Here is a 9,345-nt window from a genome sequence, read left to right as displayed (position 1 = left end):
GGGGTCTATAATACGATCCCAATAAGGTGATCATCCCTTTCTGATTTCTCAGTTCCATCCAAATAACTTCCCTGGATGTATTTCTGGGAATATCCTCCCTCCGCACAGCTGTAATGCTATCCCTTATCAAAAGGACACCTCCCCTCCTCTCTTGCCTCCCTTTCTATCCTTCCTGTAGCATTTGTATCCTGGAACATTAAGTTGCCAGTCCTGCCCATCCCTGAGCCATGTTTCTGTAATTGCTATGATATCCCAGTCCCATGTTCCTAACCATGCCCTGAGTTCATCTGCCTTCCCTGTTAGGCCCCTTGCATTGAAATAAATGCAGTTTAATTTATTAGTCCTACCTTGTCTCTGCCTGCCCTGACTGTTGGACTCACTTCTGTTCTCAACTGTATCCATCTCAGATCGATCTCTTTCCTCATTTTCTCCTTGGAGCCCCCCCTTACCCACCCCTTACCAGTTTAAATCCTCCCAAGCAGTTCTAGCAAATTTCCCTGCCCGTATATTAGTCCACTTCCAATTTAGGTGCAATCTGTCCTCCTTGTACAGGTCGCTTCTACCCCAAAAGAGATTCCAATGTTTGAAATGGAGAGTGAGGTGGTGTTTGAGGTTTTACCGGGCTTAAAAGTAGACACCTCCGAGTGTGACTGAGCTGTTTCCAGTGGCAGAGACGATGACTCCTGGCAATAGTTGGCGATTTCAGCACGCCTCCTGTGGGAGGTGAGGGAGGAAATTACAGGTACTCTGATTCAAATTTGTCAATTTTCTCTGGCCACGGGTGAGCTACCAGAGGACTGCAGGACCACTAATGTGCTTCAATCTTTTGAGAACGGTGTTAGAGATAAGTAGTAACAAGCTCGTGAGTCTCCTGTCAGTGGTAGGGAAACCACTGTATAAAAATCTGAAGGAGAGAATTAATCCCCAGTTTAGGAGCTAGGTTTTGATCAGAGATAGTCAGCAAAACTTTCAGGGGAAGATCCTACCTAACGAATTTGATTGCATTCTTTTTTGAGGTGGTGATCAGGTGTGTAGATGAGAATAATGCAGTTGATGTAGTTAATGTGGATTAAAGCAAAGAGTAGGTTTAGATTTATTGTCACGTATATAAAAATAGTGAAAAGCATTTTATCCCATGCAAAACGCAAAGTGTCACCATGCTCTGAAACACTGAACATAATGCAAGACTTTATTGCAATAGAGTTCATATTTTCCTCTTGTTACCTTCCCCATGTCCTCCATTTGCTATTTCATATTGGCTGGGGTATATAACGGCTTCTGGGTCTCTGTTAAGAGCTCACCTCCACCATTGCTGCCACTCCCACAACTGCCATGGTGAACTGGAGCCATGACCCTGATCCCTTACCTCTTGTTCCTCCAGATGCTGCCAATTCTGAAGCTTCTGTGATCTCAGCACCAGAGCGCCCCATGGATCTGGGGCTGCGCGTGGCCTAATCCCAACCGACTCCCCTGCAAGGTAAAATAAAAATGAAAATACTGATGCCTTTGCTGTTGCTCAAACTGCCACCTATTGCCAGGATGAGTTGTCTCTGTCCCTGCACACCTCTGCTTGAAGACGCCTCCTCTGTTGCTGCTGCTGCTGAATATGCTCAGGAGGCTCGGCCAGCTCTCACCCTGTTGAAGATGCCGATGAAGGGTTTTAAAGCGAAACAAATTCTTTAGTCAACATTTCTTTAATAGTGAGATCGCGTTTAGAGTATTGTGTACAGTTTTGGTCTCCTTACTTGGAGGGATGTAGTTGCATTAGAAGCAAATTACCCAGGTTGATTCCAGAGTGAGGGGTTTGTCTTATGAAAAGAAGTTGAATAGTTCCTATTTTCTTTGGAGTTTACAAGATTGAAAGAGGCCTAATTGAGATCCACAAGAATCCAAGGGGATTTCACAAAGTTGACATAGAGCGGATGTATCCTCTTGTGGGTCAATCTAGAACAAGACATCATGGTTTTAGGATAAAGGATATTTAAATCACAGATGCGGAGAAATTACTTCTCAAAGTTGTGAACTTGTGGAATTTTCTGTCCCAGAATGTGGTGATCACTGAATAAATTTAAGGTGGAGGTTTGTGGATTTTTAATGCGTAAAGGGTTATGAGGACCAGACGACCAAGATGTGATTAACCATGATCGTATTGAATGGCAGAGCAGGCTCAAATGCTGAATTGTTTACTCCTGTTCCTAGTTCTTTAGATTCTTATTAGGACAACAACAAACACATCAACAACACATTAGATTTCAACACTTCTGCAAGTGCAGAACACCCAAGTATGAAGTCTAAATCTCTGGATCGTCACACCATTACAAGTTCCAGAAGGATTGTCAAACTAGCTACACATTACACAGATTCCTAACCTTTTAAATCCTTAAAGTTTCAATTCTTATTTATGTGTAAATGGTTTTGCAACCATCCTAATATGTCCATACTTTTATTCTTGAATTTATGTAATTTTATCATTGGGAAAGAAGAGGAATATGTCATGTCATTACTTCTAAGAGCTGAGTTGCTGGATGAGCTTGATTTACTAATAAGCCAAGGACCAGAATAGAACTACATAACCAGCGACCATTTGCAGACCAGCAAAAGCATGCTTACAAAAGGATGATGCATAAGTATTTAAATCTGTCACGGCAAGTAGTAGTCTGAGCTATTAAATATCAAGTAACCTGAATCAGCAATATACATTGTGTTACTCGTGGAAAAGTTGAATTTTTTTTAAAAAAATTTAACAGTTAAATTTATGGGTCGACTATTACATGGATACTACTTTTGAGGGGCTGAAATTCATACTACAGTCCAAAATACCATATTGTTAGCAGTAGCCCAATTGATCTAGCAAACAGGTATAGCAGATAATAAAGAGAATGGAATGTTGGCTTTTATAGCTAATGGAATAGAATATAAAGGTAAGGAAGTATTGTTGCAACTATACAAGGCATTGGTGAGACTGCACCTGTAGTATTGTACACAATTTTGGCCCCCCTTATTTGAGGAAAAGTGTACTGGCATTGGAGGAGGTTTGCTAGATTGATCCCAGAGATGAGGGGTTTACCGTATGAAAAGAGTTTGAACAGTTTAGGCCTATACTGTCTGGAGTTTATTAGAATGAGGGGAGATCAAATTGAGGTAATCAAGATGATAAAAGATATGGATAAAATAGACATGCAGCAGATCCTTCCTCTTGGGTGGCATTCTTTAGGATAACGGGTAGCAAATTTAAAATAGTTGGGGAGAAACTACTACTCCCAAAGTGATGAGAATCTGTAATTTGCTATCCAAAAGTGTGGTGGATGCTGGGACAGTGAGTAAATTTGAGGAGGAGTTAGACAGATTTGTAATTTGAATGGTTTGAAGTGTTCTGGAAAGAAGGCAGGAAAAAGGGGCTGAAGAGCATATCAGCCATGATTGAATGGCAGAGCAGACTCTTTGGGCTGAATAGCCTAATTCTGTTCCAATATCTTATGAACATATATCTAAATGAATAAAGGAAAAGAACACACATCACAGTAATATGATTGTATTCCATGAGTGCTATGGGGAACTGAGTTCTACTGAGCTGCACACAAGGGGAGGTTGTCACCTGCCTCTGACCTAATACATCTTAAACATTCGTGCCAAATTGGTGCAAATTGTACATCAAAACACAATAGCATGAAAAAAAAAACTTCCTCTTGTAACATCTATGCACAGCTTAATACCTTGATTCACAAATATTGACCTTATGTCTGTGAAGAACTAGGGTCGACTTTTGGCCAAAAATAGGGGGTCAACTTCTACATGTGATTGACTTTTACTGTACTATATATAGTACTTAATAAAAAATATGACTGGGTAGCTTTAGGTGTTGACCAGTGTTACGAAGGAGAAGTGAAGGGAGAGGAGTTTGGGAAGTTTCTGCAACAAACAAAACCTGTTGTTTCATGAGCTTAGTTTTGGCTGCATTAATTAGGTTTAGAGGATCCTTCTGGTAGGCTGTGTCCACCAATTGAAAAAAGCTTTAGGAAAGGATTCATAGATGCCTTGTAGCTACTAGAAATCGGTGAGTTCCAAGGCAGCTGTTGCTGTCTTAGACCATGCTAATCCAAAACTTTGTCTCATCGCCTCACTGGGGATGACTACCCACAATTTGGGTAGCTCTGAGATGGTATTTTGATTTAGTAACTAAAATTTTTATGGAAGAAATATCTATTGGTTATTTGTTTCCTTTTACAATTATTGCACTGCTACATTAGCCCATCAAGTAAGACTGCATGTACATACAGGAGATTCTGGATCTATGAGTGTCAGTGTAGGAACATTCATACTTATGAACACAATCCTATGTATAGGGGTTTAATTTTAAAGACCCATATACAAATGTTTCCTGTATTTACGAATGGTTGTTTTATATCGTCCTGCGTGGGTGTTCCGACTTGGGTGCAAATTAACTTTTCCCCCAGGTTCTGCTTGTACACCCTAACTTTAGTAGACTTTGTGTGAATGAAGAACTCTACTAGTTTTGACTTGTTATTTGAATAAAGTGCTATAATGGAATTGCATACTCAATTCATTTGTAAATTCTGGAAAGAAAATTGTTTTGTTTGAGTTTAATTCAAATTATTCCTGCTGATCTGACCACTCTTGTGTTGAACAGCTTCAAATCTTCCTTTCAAGCAAACTCAAGTTAGCAGGAATAAAAGCAAAGTCTGCCCAAGCCAAAAATCTGAAATGAAGGGAAGTGCTAGAAACATTGAAGAACTGGTAGCATCTGTGAGCAGACAGTCAATAATATTGAGTCCAAAATTGCACTTATCCAGTTTTATTCCAAGTTAACAGAATATGCTTTATTAAAAATCTCATCAAAATTCATACCCACAGTACAGCTATGTGACAATTTTACAGATGTTTGCATTTTGAGAAAAATCATAGTGAGCAACAATGAAAAGCTGCTAAATGTTATCTTCAGTTGCATATCTATCTTTGAGGTTATATGAAGCATTTCCATCAAAAGGAAGTAGTTAAATGATAACTTAAAAACTTGCACCTATTAAAAACATCTGGTTCATTCAAATTTTAAAAAAAAATTCTGCCATGTATCAGGAGCCTGTTGTGATAGCACTGTTGATTATTTGCTGTTGTGTTGAGGGTTTTTTTGAGGCTAATATGGATCCATTTTTAATTGAACTTGAAACATTTTAGAGTATGTAATGCTGTCTTCATGCATTGTTTCTATTCTCTTTACATAGTATGTGAGCAGTCTACAATTTTCTTTGCACATTAGTATGGGAAATTGAAATCAGCCAAATTATTCATTTTAATATGTAGATATGAATGCTTGATAATAAATACCTGGCAAGAAAAATTGTTTTGATTACCCCAAAATATGGTATTGGAAATGGTGTAGAATGAACATAGCAAGTAATGTTTCTGAAGTATAAATATGAATTAAATGCTTTTGTTTAATAATTTTAATATCTATTTATTTTGTTGTCATTGTCACTGTAACTGCTACCAGTTACAGTTGTCTTTGCCTCAACATTTGATGACCAAAAGGAAAAGGTGAAAGCATTTTTCCCCCATTATCTTGGATCTCCTTGGAAACATGTGAGTGCACATTGCTGTTTTGAAACCAGTTCAAAAGAGGTGTATGAGAGAATGGTCACGGGTGCTGTTCTTTCGATGCCACCTCTGTGATGATTTGGAGATGCCGGTGTTAGACTGGGGTGTACAAAGTTTAAAAATCACAACACCAGGTTATAGTCCAACAGCTAGTGTGTTTCCAATTAAACCTGTTGGACTATAACCTGGTGTTGTGTGATTTTTAACTTTGTACACCTCTCTGTGAGGATGTCTGGGTGCTAGGAACGGAGTTGAAAAGATACATGCTAAAAGTGATTTTACATAGACCCAAGAAATGGGATTCAGGAGTGTTTTGTCCAAAAACCCTTGCAAACAAGACAAGTTAATTAAGCACTTAATGTATTGGATCGTAGCCTTTTTAACGGCAATATGGAGTACAAAAGCCAGGAAGCTATGGTAAACCAGCATAAAGTATTTAGATTTCATATGAAACTTGTGTTCAATTTTGGACAGCAGACTTTGGGAAATTGTCAAGGAAGGCTTTTGGAAAGGGTGTTGAGGCACTTTACCAGAATGGCTCCAGAGATGAGGTATCACATTAAAATGGTTAGGTTGGAGACGATGGGATTGTTCTCCTTGGAGCAGAGGCAGCCAGGAGGAGATGATAAATCTCAATGGAGCTAGAGAGAGTAAACAAAGAAACTGCTTCCAATGGTCACTAGCTGGAAGACTTATCTAGAGGCAAAAGAATGACCACTCTCTGGAAGCTTGACACCATCCAGGACAAAGCGGCCTGCTTGATTTGCAGCCACCAATGTAAACATTAACTCTGTCCACCACCAGTATACAGTGGGAGCATTTATAGCTGCAATACAGCAACTTAGCAAGGCTTCTTCAACAGTACTTTCAAAGCCTGCAACTTATACCACCTAGAAGCGCCAGGGCAGAAGATACATGGGAACATCACCAGTTGAAAATTCTCATTCAAGTGACAAACTATCCAGTCTTAGAACTCTTCCAGCAACACAGTAGCTGTCCCTACAGCCCATGGTCTCCAATGGTATAATAAGGTGACTCATCTCCACCTACTGACAGGCAGTTAGGTATTAGAAACTAATTCTGGTCTACTCAGTGAACCCCACTTTCCATTGAAGAATTTTGTTAAAAAAGTTACATGAGGAAAAACCTTTTACGGTTTGAATGTATTGCCTAATAAGATGGTGGATATAATAGCTGTCAAAGTGGAGTTAGCTAAATACAGAAAGTAAATATTGCTAGGATTTGGGAAGACAATGAGAATGAGGGAAATCAGGAGGGCACAAAGGGGACACAAAATAGCTTTGGCAAATAGAGTTAAGGAGTTGTGGTTCTGTTCGCCGAGCTGGGAATTTGTTTTGCAGACGTTTCGTCCCCTGTCTAGGTGACATCCTCAGTGCTTGGGAGCCTCCTGTGAAGCGCTTCTGTGATCCTTTCTCCGGCATTTGTAGAGGTTTGAATCTACCGCTTCCGGTTGTCAGTTCCAGCTGTCCGTTGCAGTGGTCGGTATATTGGGTCCAGGTCGATGTGCTTATTGATTTGAATCTGTGGATGAGTGCCATGCCTCTAGGAATTCCCTGGCTGTTCTCGGTTTGGCTTGTCCTATAATAGTAGTGTTGTCCCAGTCGAATTCATGTTGCTTGTCCTCTGCGTGTGTGGCTACTAAGGATAGCTGGTCGTGTCATTTCGTGGCTATGTAGCTCACCAACTAAGCACATCGACCTGGACCCAATATACTGACCACTGCAACGGACAACCGGAAGCGGCAGATTCAAACCACTACAAATACCGGAGGAAAGATCACAGAAGCGCTTCACAGGAAGCTCCCAAGCACTTAGGATGTCACCTAGACATGGGATGAAATGTCTGCAACACAAATTCCCAGCTCGGCGAACAGAACCACAACAACCAGCACCCGAGCTACAAATCTTCTCACAAACTTTGAAGAGTTAAGGAAAATCCAAAGAGGTTTTACAAATACATTAAGGACAAAAGGATAACGAGGGAGAAAATAGGGCCCCTCAAAGATCAGCAAGGCGGCCTTTGTGTGGAGCCGCAGAAAATGGGGGATACTAAATGAGTATTTTGCATCTGTTTACTGTGGAAAAGGATTTGGAAGATATGGAAAGTAGCAAAATAGATGGTGATAACTTGCAAAATGACCATGTTACAGAGGAGGAAGTGCTGGATGTCTTGAAACGCATAAAAGTGGATAAATCTCCAGGACCTGATCAGGTGTACCCTAGAATCCTGTGGGAAGCCAGAGACGTGATTGCTGGGCCTCTTGCTGAGATATTTGTATCATCGATAGTCACGAGTGAGGTGCCAGAAGACTGGAAGTTGGCTAACGTGGTGCCACTATTTAAGAAGGGTGGTAAGGAGAAGCCAGGGAACTATAGACCAGTGACCCAGATGTCGATGGTGGGCAAGTTGTTGAAGAGAATCCTGAGAGACAAGATGTACATGTATTTGCAAAGGCAAGGACTGATTTGGGATAGTCAGCATGGCTTTGTGCTTGGGAAATCATGTCTCACAAACTTGATTGAGTTTTTTGAAGAAGTAACAAAGAGCATTGAGGGCAGAGCAGTAGATGTGATGTATGTGGACATCAGTAAGGATTTCGATAAGGTTCCCCATGGGAGACTGGTTAGCAAGGTTAGATCTCTCCGAATGCAGGGAGAACTAGCCATTTGGATACAGAACTGGCTCAAAGGTAGAAGACAGAGAGTGGTGGTGGAGGGTTGTTTTTCAGACTGAAGGCCTGTGACCAGTGGAGTGCCACAAGGATCGGTGTTGGGTCCTCTACTTTTTGTCATTTACATAAATGATTTGTATACGAGCATAAGAGGTACTGTAAGTAAGTTTGCAGATGACACCAAAATTGGAGGTGTAGTGGACAACAAAGAGGGTTATCTCAGATTACACCAGGATCTGGACCAGATGGGCCACTGGGCTGAGAAGTGGCAGATGGAGTTTAATTCAGATAAATGTTGGGTGCTGCATTTTGGGAAAGCAAATCTTAATGGTGAGGTTCTAGGGAGTGTTGCTGAACAAAGAGTGCAGATCCATAGCTCCTTGAGAATGGAGTCGCAGATAGGTAGGATAGTGAAGAGGTTGTTTGGTTTGCTTTCTGTAATTGGTCAGAGTATTGAGTACAGGAGTTTGGAGGTCATATTGTGGCTGTACAAGATATTGGTTAGGCCATTGTTGGAATATTGCGTGCAATTCTGGTCTCCTTCCTATCAGAAAGATGTTGTGCAACTTGAAAGGGTTCAGAAAAGATTTACAAGGATGTTGCCAGGGTTGGAGCTTTTGAGCTATAGGGAGAGGCTTAACAGGCTGGGGCTGTTTTCCCTGGAGCGTCTGAGGCTGAGGGTTGACTTTTTATAGAGGTTTATAAAACCATGAGGGGCATGGATAGGGTAAATAGACAAAGTTCTTTTCCCTGGGGTCGGGGAGTCCAGAACTAGAGGGCATAGGTTTAGAGTGAGAGGGGAAAGATATAAAAGAGACCTAAGAGGCAACTTTTTCACGCAGAGGGTGGTATGTGTATGGAATGAGCTGCCAGAGGATGTGGTGGAGGCTGGTACAACTGCAACATTTAAGAGGCATTTTGATGGGTATATGAATAGGAAGGGTTTGGAGGGATATGGGCCAGGTGCTGGCAGGTGCGACTAGATTGGGTTGGAATAGTTGGTTGGCATGGACGGGTTGGACCGAAGGGTCTGTTTCCAT

The 9,345-nt window shown here is 41.0% G+C and overlaps 1 protein-coding gene across 14 annotated transcripts in view; it reads left to right on the top strand.

Moving 5' to 3' along the window:
• LOC122548896 (protein tyrosine phosphatase type IVA 3-like) overlaps positions 1-9,345 on the top strand; it is a 154,541-nt gene that overhangs the window by 108,163 nt on the left and 37,033 nt on the right. For 7 of the 14 annotated variants that reach the window (XM_043687832.1, XM_043687826.1, XM_043687828.1 and 4 more), the window contains one exon: positions 1,382-1,477. The exons of the other annotated variants lie outside the window; for them this stretch is intronic. The gene's annotated coding sequence lies outside the window, so the exon portion shown is untranslated. The remainder of the gene's footprint in view (positions 1-1,381; positions 1,478-9,345) is intronic. 14 annotated transcript variants of the gene reach the window in all.

This window comes from Chiloscyllium plagiosum, chromosome 4 (genome assembly GCF_004010195.1).
Source record: "Chiloscyllium plagiosum isolate BGI_BamShark_2017 chromosome 4, ASM401019v2, whole genome shotgun sequence".
In the NCBI taxonomy this organism is placed as follows: Eukaryota; Metazoa; Chordata; class Chondrichthyes; order Orectolobiformes; family Hemiscylliidae; genus Chiloscyllium; species Chiloscyllium plagiosum.
Note: the sequence above shows the minus strand (reverse complement) of the source record. Positions and strands in the feature narration are given on the sequence as shown.